Source organism: Symphalangus syndactylus, chromosome 2, assembly GCF_028878055.3.
Source record: "Symphalangus syndactylus isolate Jambi chromosome 2, NHGRI_mSymSyn1-v2.1_pri, whole genome shotgun sequence".
Classification (NCBI taxonomy): Eukaryota; Metazoa; Chordata; class Mammalia; order Primates; family Hylobatidae; genus Symphalangus; species Symphalangus syndactylus.
Genome location: NC_072424.2, coordinates 80334476 through 80348349, shown reverse-complemented (window position 1 = coordinate 80348349; position 13874 = coordinate 80334476). Strand labels below are relative to the sequence as shown.

The 13874-nt window shown below is 34.9% G+C and overlaps 1 pseudogene; it reads left to right on the top strand.

Annotated features, from left to right (window-relative positions):
- Nucleotides 1-7105: 7105 nt before the first annotated feature.
- On the top strand, nucleotides 7106-13214 carry LOC129462232 (TAR DNA-binding protein 43-like; annotated as a pseudogene).
- The last annotated feature ends 660 nt before the right edge of the window (nucleotides 13215-13874 follow it).

Sequence of the window (13874 nt, the reverse complement as noted above, 5' to 3'; positions counted from 1 at the left end):
TAGAAGAAAGAAGAGCATTATTATTTAAGGTGGAGTAGATTTTATAAAGTTGATATAAATTCTAAGTACATTCCCTCATAAACCATAGTTACATATTTTTATGATGAATATACATTTAAGGATTTATACTAAAATAATAAAAAAGATGTTTATTGCCATGAAATAAGATTTAAAATAAGCAGTGAGAAGAAAAACATAATAAATTGTATGCCACGAATTAAGCATGAGTACTGATTTTACTCTTCCTGACAGCCTCTGTTAATGGAGGAATTCATATTACAGGTTTTTATGCTACTGGGACATTTCATAAGTATAAAGCCCTTCCCATAAAGATGAATCCTAATATTCATTCTGCATAAAGAAGAGTAAGTACACTCGGCTGGGTCTTGAGAAGATACACAAACAAAAGAGAAAAAGCCAGACACAGTCCATTAAAATTAAGAATTTTTCTATAGAGTTTGTGATTATCTTTGAGGATTAATAGTTTTTCACTCAAGACATGCAGCATATTTAATTTATCTGTTTACATACTGAATATGAATAAGTATTCACTTTAAGTAAAAAACTTTTATTGAGTACCTGTGGTTCCAGATGCAAGACCAAGTATCTGAGAGGCAAAACTTCGTTCTTGACCTCCACAAATAAAGTTGAGAATATAGACAAATCAACTGATACAATATATAACAATGTAGTTTGCTAAAGTGTAACAGAAAGAATGAGCAGGGTGTTTAGGAGATAAGACAAATATATAAAACTATAATAGTATATTAGGAATGCATTACCCTGCAAGTAAGAAATCTTGACTAATGATGATTTAAACTAAATGGCTACTAATGGTGATTCTGGCAATAATTTTAGATCTCAATAATGTATTATCTGGGAATACATTAATTTGAGTCTTTTTCTTCTTTTGCTTCTTGGTTCATAGTCATAAATTGACCACTGCTGCTTCTCTACATACCATGTCCTGATCCATGTTCAAAAAAATTTTTTTTAATAAAAGGTAAATGGCTCTTTGTACCTGAGGTTTTATCTTGATATCCCTGAAGGAAATTCTCCCTATATGATTTCTGATTGCAACTCATTGGCCAGAATTAACACATGCTCGCCTCTAGGAGTGAGAATGCTTGAGCAGTTACTATTTACTTAGAATACTATTCTTTACAGAAGAGGGAGATAAAGAAAAAGACATTACAGATTGGCATTGCATAAGCTGTATTCATTCTTTGCTTCATAGGAAAAGAAAAAAATAGATAGATGATAGATAGATAGATAGATAGATAGATAGATAGATAGATGATAGATAGATAGATAGTAGAAGGTGGTGTTTGAGCTTCATTTTCAGTGATAGGTGAAGTATAATCTCACAAATATTTATGGCAGACAAGGGAAGAAAAACGTTCCAAGAGGAGAGACACACTTTAAAAAAAATCATGAGCCCTCACTAAAACTACAATTAAATCTCTGTAGATGGACAAAGAAGTGTTGTTGATAGGGGTGGCACTTGAGGCTAGAATGGTAGGAAATAATTATGTCATGAGATGCCTTCTGAAATAAGTTAAGGAATTTAAACTTTAGCATAAAAGTATAGCAAAGCATTAAAATATCCTTAAAAACCATGCTACTTGGTCTAATATGCATTGTAAAAAATTTGTTCTCATAGACTATGAAGGAAAAATTAAAGAGTTGCCAGACAGATGCCATGTAAAAAATGATTACAGACAGAAACAAGAATAGTGAAAATGTAATTGAAGGCTAGGCATGGTGGCTCACGCATGTAATCCCAGCACTTTGGGAGGCCGAGGCAGGTGGATCGCCTGAGGCCAGGAGTTCGACACCAGCTTGGCCAACATGGTGAAACCCTGTCTACTAAAAATACAAAAATTAGCCGGGCATGGTGGTGGGTGCCTGTAATCCCAGCTACACAGTAGCCTGAGGCAGGAGAATCGCTTGAACCCAGGAGGAAGAGGCTGTGGTGAGCCGAGATAACATCATAGCACTCCAGCCTGGGCAATAAAGCAAAACTCCATCTCAAAAAATAAAATTGAAGTTGGTGAAATATACTTAAGACATATTAAAGATATTGATTCCACAGGATACAGTAAATGACTAGATAATAAGTAAATGAGATAAATCGATAAAGAGAAATCTAGGATGACTGCCATGATAGTAAATTAATAAATAGGTGTCAAGCCATTATGAAACAAGAAATACAAAAGAAGAATAAATACTGAGAGAAAGAGATGAAATTCATTTTTGTATTTGTATGGTTATAAGGTTCTCTAAATATCTAAATGTAGGTGAGAAGGTGTTAAATCAGCAGGGGCAATGGATTTTGGAATAAGGGTAGTAGTTGGAACATAGGTTATAGATGAGGTTTACTATAGATTTTATACAGAGAACTAATAATCAAACCTTAGGAAAAATATCAGTGTTCAAGGGCTATGTAAAAGATGATGGACCCAGGAATAAGACTTAGATGGACTTTTCAAGATATCTCAAGAATACTGGAAGGGTTTAGGGTCACAGAATGTGGCAATAAGTATAGTAAAGTGGATGAAATGATACGCAGAAGTCAATAAGTACATAAAATAGCCTATTAAGAATGCAGTATCGAATGTAGTAGAGAAAGTATTAGTGAGCACCATTTTACTAGAGTATTGAGGGAAAAGCTAGACTCAAGAGTGGGAAATAGAAGTGAATGTGAAGAAATAGAACCATGAATGTAGAGTATGCTCTCAAAAAATAATTTCTTAATCATATGTGTACTAACTATGAGACAGCTCATACATCTCATTATACTGCCTTATTTGAATGTTTGCATTTTTAGTAGAAAAAAACTACACTTAAATGAGCTCCTTGCAGGCAGACGTATTATGCCACACACACGGCAATTTTCATTTTATCTATTTAAAAACATTGCCAGAAGTCTTACTCTAGAAGAGTATTACAAAAAAAGGATACTAATAGCATGCTTTCAGTGTCATTACTTTCTTCATTATTTATTGGATTTTAAAATTTTGCTGCCTTCATATAACTTCACATCACTTAAATGTTCCATTTTAAGAAAATTGCTAGCAGCTGTGGAGATGAATTATGTCTCAATCAAAAATAATACTAATAAAGCAAAAGTAGAAAATTGGAGAATGTATCTGAAGCTGGACTTTACAGATGAGTGCTTCTAACCTTTGAATAATGTTTAGATTTTTAAAAAATCTTTAAATTTTATTGTTAACCACTTTATTACATCAGATAAAATTAAATGTAATGGCATTTTAGCTCTCATTCAACTATATATATATTTCATTCATATATAAAAATCTCTTTCATATATAATATATACATATATACACATACAAAACAAATCTAAAAGCAAAGAATTTCAAGTTATTTTTATCAGTATAATGTGATATATAATGTATTACAGCTCTCAAACAGAGCTGTAACTGAGAGCTCTAATGTGATATTAACCGAAACTAAATGTTCTTCTGAGTTTGGCATGTTATATTGTCTTTGCATTCTTCTTTAACAGTTATCTATTGCATTATAATACAATGTGCACCTTTACTTACATATTTAGATGAACACTTGTTGATTATGTTCACCTTTTTTTCCTCCTCTAAAATATTTCTTCACAATAAATATAGGAACACTTGATGCTAAATAGATTTTAAGTCTAGATGAAAATGCATATTGACCCGAAGTAGTAGTTTTCCCTTTTGAAGTGGTTACCCAGATGATCTACAATTTATATGTACATCTACATAATTACTGAAAAGCCTCACAAAATTTAAACATTTCATAAAGAATTTACAAAATCACTAAAGATATGTATACTGATGATCCTGCTGGGTTCATGAAACACAGTTGGAGACTCACAGGAGATGACAAATCTAAAATTAGACAATCTTCGAATCCTAAATCTAGCTCTCACTAGTGATGTGATCAAGAAAAAGCGAAACAACCTTTATAAGACTTATTTTGTTCATATGTACAGTGGGTAAAAATAGTAATACTACCTACCCAAGAAGATCAAGTTGTTTACCAAACTCCCTTGTATTCATTATGTACTTAAAATGTTAGCTATTATGTTAGTTGTTCTATATACTCATCTCTTAGAAGAAAGGATGAGGATTGGCCTGCAAGACTATGGACAGTACTAAAGAAGTTGTATTGAGCTAGCCTGGATTATAGACTTATTTAAACTGGAGAAGTTTAAATTCTGCTACATTCTAAACTAATGGAATTTTAAAAGTTGACAGTACATGCTGTAGATTTCAATAGGGTACTAACCTTTACCAAGACTCCACGTAAAATGTTGCATGAAGCAAAGGGTTGATACCTTCAATATTTTCTAATATACTTCTCCTCATCTGTGTTTTTCCAGTTGTTTTTATTCCCCCAGTTGATTGCCCATCTAGCTCCAAAATAAGTCTTTGTATTATTTGAACTATCAAGAAACTGTTATAGATTTCAGTCAATCATTAAATCAATATTAATTACTTCAGCCCACTCTACCCCATGAATGTGGTGTTATTTCAAAACCAAATAAAGCAATTATATTAAGACAGTTTATATTAAATTTTAAAGGGCCAAAGAGTCACCCACGGTGTCGTTGCTTCTTAACAGTTTATTAATCTGATAAGATTTCTATTGGTAGAATATACAAGGGATATACTTGAACATGGGCCTTCCTGGGATTTGCTATCACTACAGTTTCTGTCACATTCAGTTACCAGGATCTAGATATTTTATTTTCCTTATAAATACCAAATTCATTATCTTTAGTATCTATTCCTTCAAAAAATAATAAAACACAGATATGACATGTAAGAGTTGATGAGTCAGTGCAAGGTCTAAACCTAAAGACCAGAAATGTCACAAATTTGTTTCATTTTTAGTCTCATGTCCTTTCTTCAACTTAACATAGCATCATACAAACATCAGAAAAATAATATGTGGATGTAAATTAATATAAATTAATTGTACAATCACAAACATTTACTTTGTGGTAGATAAAAAGATCTTACAAATGACCATGAACAGAGCTCAAACGCAGAATATTCTTGAGTGCATAATTACATCCCATGAGTGCTATGAGAATTAATGAGCTAAAAGTGATTCGAAATATTTTGATGAGAAATGCGATTAAGTTCTTTATAATCTCAACTTTTTAATTAAATTTCCCAAGGAATATCATTTTACTGCTGTCAAATTCAAGTACAGGGTGTCCCTCCAATGTGACCTACAGTATAGAATTAAAGCTTTTACTTCTGGAAATTATGAATACAGTAAAGGGTGGGTTTTTTTTTTCCAAAGTTAAATACAGAAGATTAAAATCTGAAGAAAGGGGCCTTTCTTTACCCAGAAAAAAAAATCATTTTAATCCATTTTAGAACATGGACCTTACCTGAGACGAGGCTGTTAAAATATCAAAATACATAAAGATCATTGAATACAGTATTTAACAGTTTACAAAACACCAGTGAAAATATAATTTCTAAGTAGAAACTAAACAAATGCCTGACATGAAACTCAGCTGAAGTAACTGATATGCAAACATCAAATTTGTGTAGTTAAATAGTAGACGAGATCTCTAGGGAGAAAATAGTTATTAAAACCTTTGTGAAAAAGACATTTCCACATTTTAAGATATATATAAGGCAAATAATCAGTTTCTCTGTGGTGTTTTCAGCCCAAGACACATTTATATGAATGGTACATTCAGTGATCATATCAATTGTAATTTTATAAAATATAGGAGAAAGCTAAAATTTAAATTATATTTATTTTATTGGTACCAGTACTAAATTTCATAATTCATAGAATTCAGAACTCTATCCAGGCAATAATATAAAGTAGCATTAAATAGCTTGGTTATGTCATTTAGTGAGTTTCTTCTTAAATTTCTTCACTAAGAGGTACTTCAAATTATCTGTTAAACAACTACAAAACAACATCATCCATCATCAAGTCAGAAGTCTACCTAAAATTAATACTATTATGATTTAAATTATTATGTTTTAACTCATAAAATGGATAACATCGAATATGTTAATAAATCTTGTTTGCTACAAAGAAAATTTTACTTTTTTAGCTTTTTCTTTAATTTTTTTTTTTTTTTTGAGACAGAGTTTTGCTCTTGTTGCCCAGGCTGGAGTACAATGGCACGATCTTGGCTCACTGCAACCTCTGCCTCCTGGGTTCAAGTGATTCTCCTAAGTCAGTCTCTGAGTAGCTGGGATTACAAGCATGCGCCACCACGCCCGGCTAATTTTGTATTTTTAGTAGAGACAGGTTTCTCCATGTTGGTCAGGCTGGTCTCGAACTCCCAACCTCAGGAGATTCGCCCACCTCAGCCTCCAAAAGTGCTGGAATTACAGGTGTGAGCCACTGCACCTAGCCTTTTTTTTATTTTTATTTTTATTTAGGATCTGGGATATATGTACAGAATGTGCGGGTTTATTACAAAGGTATATATGTGCCAAGGTGGTTTGCTGCACCTATCAACCCATCATCTAGGTTTTATGTCCCACATGTATTAGGTATTTTCCTAATGCTTTCCCTCCCCTTGTTCCCCAACCCCCAACAGGCCCCGGTGTGTACTGTTCCCCAACTTGTGTGTGTTTTCATTGTTCAGCTCCCACTATGAGTGAGAATATGCAGTGTTTTCTGGGCAGGGCATTTCTGCAGAAAACCCGGCAGCTCCAGTCAGGAGCTCTCACAGACAAAACTCTCATCTCCCTGGGACAGAGCACCTGGCAGGAGAGGCAGCTGCAGTCACAGGTTCAGTGGACTTAATCTTTCCTGCCCGCCAGCTCTAAAGAGAGCAGCTGATCCTGACAAGAGGGATTCTCCCAGCACAGCACACCAGCTCTGCCAAGGGACAGACTGCCTCCTTAAGCAGGTCCCCGATCCCTGTGCCTCCTGACTGGGAGAGACCTCACAACAGGGGTTGACAGAAACCTCATACAGGAGAGCTCCAGCTGGCATCTAGAGCAGTCTGGCCCCAGTCACTTTGCTGCACTGTGGTGAATTCTGCCAAGTCCAAACCTCCCAGTCTCCTTAGCACTATCGGGGAAAACCACCTACTAAAACCACAGTAATGGCAGATGCCCTTCCCCCCACCAAGCTCGATCCTTCCAGACCAACTCCAGACGGCTTTGCCAGCAGTGAGAATTTCAAGCCAGTGGTTCTTAGCTTGCTGGACTCCGTGGGACTGAAACCCACGGAGCAAGACCACTTGACTCCCTGGCTTCAGCCCCCTTTCCAGGGAAGTAGATGGTTCTCCTGTCTCACTGGAGTTTCAGGCATTGCTGGAGTATGAAAAAAACTACTGCAGCTCAGTCCCTACCCAGTTACCCAGTTTTGTGATTGAAACCCAGGGCCCTGGTGGTATAGGTTCATGAAGGAATCCCCTGATCTGCAGATTGCAAAAATCCACGGGAAAAGTGTAGTAACCTGGGTGTGTAGCGCAGTCCCTCACTGCTTCCCTTGGCTTGGGGAGGGAAGTCCCCCGGCTCCCTGCACTTCCCAGGTGAAGTGACCCTGCTTCTGCTTACTTTCCGTGGGTTGCACCCACTGCTTAACCAGTCCCAATGAGATGAACTGGGTACCTCAGTTGGAAATGCAGAAATTGCCCGCCTTCTGCATTGGTCTTGCTGGGAGCTGCAGACCAGAGCTGTTTCTATTCAGCCATCTTGCCCCTGCCCCCGAAAATTTTACTTTTCTTATTGACATATTTTATTTTGAATGATGCAGTCAGAAAAGTGGTATATTGTCTTAGTGGCTTGATGAGGGAGAAAAATGTCTTCAAAGCATTGAATCGATTCAAACATTTGAACTCTGGCTTTAGAGAGATGTCTGTGTTAACAGATAATTTATGTAACTTACACGAATCTTATCTATCAAATATCAGTGGAAGCATTTAACCATAAAAAAAGGGACTATGTGCTTTAATGTTCATACTATTTGGACAGACAATGTCAAACATTTACTTTTGACACATTAGAGGGCTATAAAAATATGACTTTATGTAGTTTCATGCCATGTGTAGAAAATCTAAAGATTTTCGTTACCATCTTCCCCAATAATAAGGTGCTGAAGTTTTTCTATTACTAGATACATTTGTATCAGAATATCATGTGACTAAATTCTGTCCCAAAGAATATGGGAAGAAGTAATATATGGCATTTCTGGGCCCCAAAGCAGTCTGTAGTGCTCGTGCCTAAACACTCTCCCTCTCTGAAGGTTAAACACAGAGAAGGAGGAGGCTCCACAAGTGAAATAATCACATGAAAAAAGCAGTCAAGATCACTAACGTCTATGTCCTGAAAACTCTCCAAACTGTATGGGATTGAGGCTCAAGTGAGAAATTTCTATTTCATAAAATTTCTGAATGTTAGATATTGATTTTATAATAGTTAGTCTACCTAGACTAATACAAGAGCTAACTCATGGTTTCTTTCTCCAGTTTCTACGCTTCTGTCATCTCAATGGCTTTCATAGTCATAAGGATGGTGAATAGATGGAAGGGTTGGCCTTCGTAAGCACAAAGTTCATGAATAATACCCAAGATTTCAGAGGTAAATAGAATATGTGTTTTCGGGCATTGGTAGACATTTCTAAGAATGATTTTGTAATAATTTTGTACGATATTATTTTATTATAAGTGGAATTTTTTCTTAATTTTCTTTTTAGATGCTCATTGATATTGTACAGAAATGCAACTGATTTCCGTATGTTGATTTTGTTTCCCGTAAGTTTATGGAAATCATTTATTAGTTCTAACAGGTTTGTGTGTGTGTGTGTGTGTGTGTGTGTGTGTCTTTAGTATTTTCTACATATAAAATCATGTCATCTGCAAACATAGATAATTTAGTTTTTCTTGCTTATTTGGATGCATTTTATTTCTTTTATTGTCTATTTATTTTGGCTAGGATTTCCTTTACTATGTGAGAGTGAGCATCAACAATTAAAACAGAATAATACTGGCATAAATACAGAAAGACAGGCACATAGTAATGGAATAGAATAGAGGGCCCAGAAATAAACACACACATAGAGTAAACTAATCTTTGGTGAGGGTACTAAGAATACACAAAAGGTAAAGATAGTCTCTTCAATAAATGTTGTTGGGAAAAGTGGATATCCACATGCAAAAGAATAAAACTGAACTCCTATCTTACACTGTACATAAAATTTAACTAAAAATGGATTAAAGACTTAAACATAAAACTCCTAGAAAAAGAAAAAAACTGATAGAAGAAAACACAGGGGAAAAACTTCTTAACATTGGCCCTATGATGATTTATGAATATGATACCAAAAACACAAGCAATAAAGGTAAAAATAGATGAGTGGCGATATATCAAACTAAAAAACTTCCCTACAGCAAAGGAAACAATCAACAGAAGAAAAAGAAAAACATGAAATGGGAAAAAATATTTGCAAACCATATGTTTGATAAAGGATTAACAGTCAAAATATATAAGACACTTCTCTACAATTCAATAGAAAACAAACAAACAACCTGGTTTAAAAATGGGCAAAAGGCTTGAATAGATGTTACTTCAGAGAAGATATAGAATGACTAACAGTTATATAAAAAGATGCTTCCTGGCTGGGCACTGTGGCTCACACCTGTAATCCCAGCACTTTGGGAGGCCGAGGCATGTGGATCACGAGGTCGGGAGATGGAGACCATCCTGGCTAACACGGTGAAACCCCATCTCTACTAAAAATACAAAAAATTAGCCGGGCGCAGTGGCAAGGGCCTGTAGTCCCAACTACTCAGGAGGATGAGGCAGGAGAATGTTGTGAACCCAGGAGGCGGAGCTTGCAGTGAGCGAAATCGCGCCACTGCACTCCAGCCTGGGCGACAGAACGAGACTCCATCTCAAAAAATATAAATAAATAAATAAATAAATAAATAAAAAGATGCTACCTATCACTAATCATTGGGGAAATGTAAATCAATAGCACAACGAGCTCTCATCTCACACTCATTAGAACAGCTATTATCAAAATAGTGTTATCAAAGATATGAAGAAAGTAAAACCATTTACACTGTTGGTGGAAATATAAAATGTTGAAGCTTCTGTGGAAAAGAGTATGGAGTTCTTCAAAAAATTAAAAATAGAACTACCATATGATCTAACAATTCTACTTCTGGGTATATATTCAAAGAAACTAAAACCAGAATCTCAAAAAGGTATCTGTATTCCCATATTAATTACAGCGTTATTTACATAAAAAAGATATGGAAGCAACATAAATGTTCATGGCAGAAGTATGGATACAGAAAATTTGGTATATATGTACAGTGGAATATTTTTCAGCTTTATAAAAGCAGGAAATCCTGCCATTTGTGACAACATGGATAAACTTCAAGACATTATGCTAAGTAAAATAAACCAGTAATGACAAAACAAACATCACATGATGCCACTTCTATGATAACTTTGAAACAGTCAAACAAATCGATGCATATAATAGAAAGGTGGCTGCCAGGGGGTGGAATGAAAGGGAAATAGGGTAATATTACATAAGGAGTACAAAGTTTCACTTATGCAAGATGAGTAAGTCCTAGAGGTCTACTATGAAGCATAGTGTCTATAGTTAACAATATTGTATTGGATATATAAAAATTACTAAGACTGTGGATCTTATGTTAAGTACCCTAATCACACAAAAATAATAATAACAATAAATAAACAGGGTGTAAATAGATGACAGATATGTTTATGGCATAGATTTTGGTCATAGTTTCATAGGTTTATACTTATCTCTAGACTTATCAAGTTGTATAAATTAAGTATGTATGGCTTTTTGGATTTCAATCATGCCTCAATAAAACAGTTTAAAAGTAAAATAAAATATTTACTCAAATAATATGTATAGCCACCAAATATCCAAAAGACTTTGACTACATAGATTATAATACTGTTAATTATATGAATAATTAGTAATAAGTTCATAATTTAAAATCACCTACCCCTGTTAAAGAGAAGGTAGAAGTAAAATATAAAATTAGAAAGTTTAATGGAGAATGGGCCTTCTCGTACTTAACTGGACACAACTCATTACTTGATTTATTTTACTGGTAGAAAGAGTTTTTAACAAAAGACATGAAATTTTATTAGAAAGACTAAATATAAATTATTGAATATGATTTGCCTAAACACACACACACACACACACACGCACACGCACACAGAGAGAAAAATACAAGTAGAAAAAGTCCTATTTATCAAGCTGAAAGTATTATTTGACCAGAAATAATTCAGTGAAGATAGTAACCAAATCCCTTTAAAAAGATTTAAGCAGACATTAAAAGACAGAGAAGCACAACTCACCACTTCACAATTTGGCATCAAATTGTGTGAGGCAATATGCAGAGAACTGATAAGCAAATGAGTGAAAATAGTAAACAAATAAGAGTGCACAGTTTAATATTTTTTTCTGATAAAACTAGCTAAAGTATTCCCAATATGAAATTCCTCAGGTGCCTTAATGAAAGTATGCAGGTAAGCTTGAAAGTGAGAGGTGCTGAATGACCCAATGATAATCTGATTAGTACAGAAGTGTGTCAATCATGGAATAATTCACCCGCTTTGGCTGTTAATGTTAGTGAATTTCCCTTTAACAAAATAAAATATTGATGCATTTTGATATTAACATAAATTAATTTCCTTCTAATTTGAGCAGAGAAATTCTTAATATGAAGTCACACTGTGAATAAAATATAACATTAAAGAAAACGGTGTTAAGTACAAGAGCTTGTTTCAAGAATAAAATAATCTATTACTTTCTGAATTGTTTATATACCACCATTCTTTCAAGAGAAGCTTTACACATCTTAACTGTATTCATTTCAAGGTGTTTACTGGGATATTCTTTAAAAGTAAAATGTTATACTGAACTCAAAATATGTCTTTGAATGTAATTTATCCAAATAAATATGACATTATACAGCATGAGAAGAGATGAAAATATGCGGTAGATTCAGACAAATGACTATTTTATTTGCTAAAAGATACACATTTTTGATACTCTTCATAATATGAATGAATATTCCAGATTTTAGGCTTGGTTAAAAAAGTTGGAACCAGAAGATTCCATATGGTATGCTTCTGAGGTATATGAGCATGGGTTGGCAAGGAAGGGCAGGAGGGAACATGGTTCAAAATTTTTTGAGAAAGAAGAAGTAGCTGGGCTGCTCTTGGATCTGTAGCTGCTTCAGTGGCCCTACTGGGCTTCCTAGCAGTGGCCTAGCAGAAAAATAAAAAATATCTGCATGTATTCAGGTAACCAGAGATGAGAATTATGAGCCCATTGAAATACCATCAGAAGATGATGGAATGGTGCTGCTGCCCATGGTTACAGTCCAGTTTCCAGGGGCATGTGGGCTTCCCTACAGGATTCCAGTGTCTCAGGTATTAGGGGTGTCTGCTGGTAGAAGGAATTCTGCATGCCCCCGATGCTGGCTGGGGAAATTTGATATACGTTGTTAACTATTCTGTAGATAACTACAGAAAAAGGGATAAGACAGGTACTTCATTAGCCATAAAAGTGAAAAGAGTAGTCCAGAAAACATCTGCTTTAGTAGTGTTGAGTCTCCCATGGAAAACAACTGAACACGATCTGAAAGAATGTTTCAGTACCTTCAGAGAAATTCTTATGGTTCAGGTCAAGAAGGATGTTAGAACTGGCTATTCAAAGGGGTTTGGCTTTGTTTATTTTATAAAATATGAAACCCAGGTGAAAGAATGTCACAGCAACATAAGACAGATAGATGATGGTGTGACTCTACAGTTCCTAACTCTAAGCAAACCCTGAATGAGACTTTGAGAAGCAAAAAGATGTTTGTGGGGTGTTGTACAGACAACATGAATTCTGATAAACTGCAGCAGTTCTTTTGTCATTGCAGAGAAGTGATAGATGTCTTCAATTCCAAACCATTCAGGGACTTTGACTTTCTTACATTGCAGATGTTTAGCTTGCCCAGTCTCTTTGTGGACAGGACTTGATTATTAAGGGAATCAGCATACATATATCCAATGCAAGTGTAAGCACAATAGCAATAGACAGAAAGAGGTGGAAGATTTGGTGGTAATCCAGGTAGCTTTGGGAATCAGAGAGGATTTGTTAACTGTAGTAGAAGTGGAGCAGACCTGAGAAACAATCAAGGTAGAACATGGAGGGTGGAATGAACTGCAGGGTCAGGCAGTGGTTTTAACTGAGACTTTAGCTCAAGTATGGATTCTAAGTCTTCTGGCTGGAAAATGCAGACGTGGGGGTTATGGTTGGTTGGAATTGAATGGTGGAATTACACATTTTTCTAAACTCACAGTAAGTATACACAAAATATGTACTAAAAACTTTCAAAATTGGTTTGTCAAATGTGGAGTATATTCAGCAGTATTTTTAACATTTTTCTTTAAAAAAAGAGGAATAGCTAATGAGATTTTATAAATTTTGTTACATAAATGGTTGAAATATTGAGTGATTGAAAGTGAACTGCTGTTAGCCTAATTTGACAAATCAATAGTATATAACTGATATCAAAAGGATTCCTCTGTAATATTTTATCCCTGGACATGTCAATTCTTTGCACATTCAAAATGGAAACCATTGATTAAACTTTATTCTTTTCTTCTTGTTTTAATTTAAACCCCATCATATGAATTTTTTTTTTTTCCTTAAGAAAATCTCTTTTGGAGAGGTCATGGTGTCACTGTTTGATTCTTTTGTTTTTGTTTTTTTAACACTTGTTTCCCTCTGATACGGTTTGGATGTGTCCCCACCCAAATCTCATCTTGAATTGTAGCTCCCACAATTTCCATGTGTTGTGGGAAGTACCCAGTGGGAGA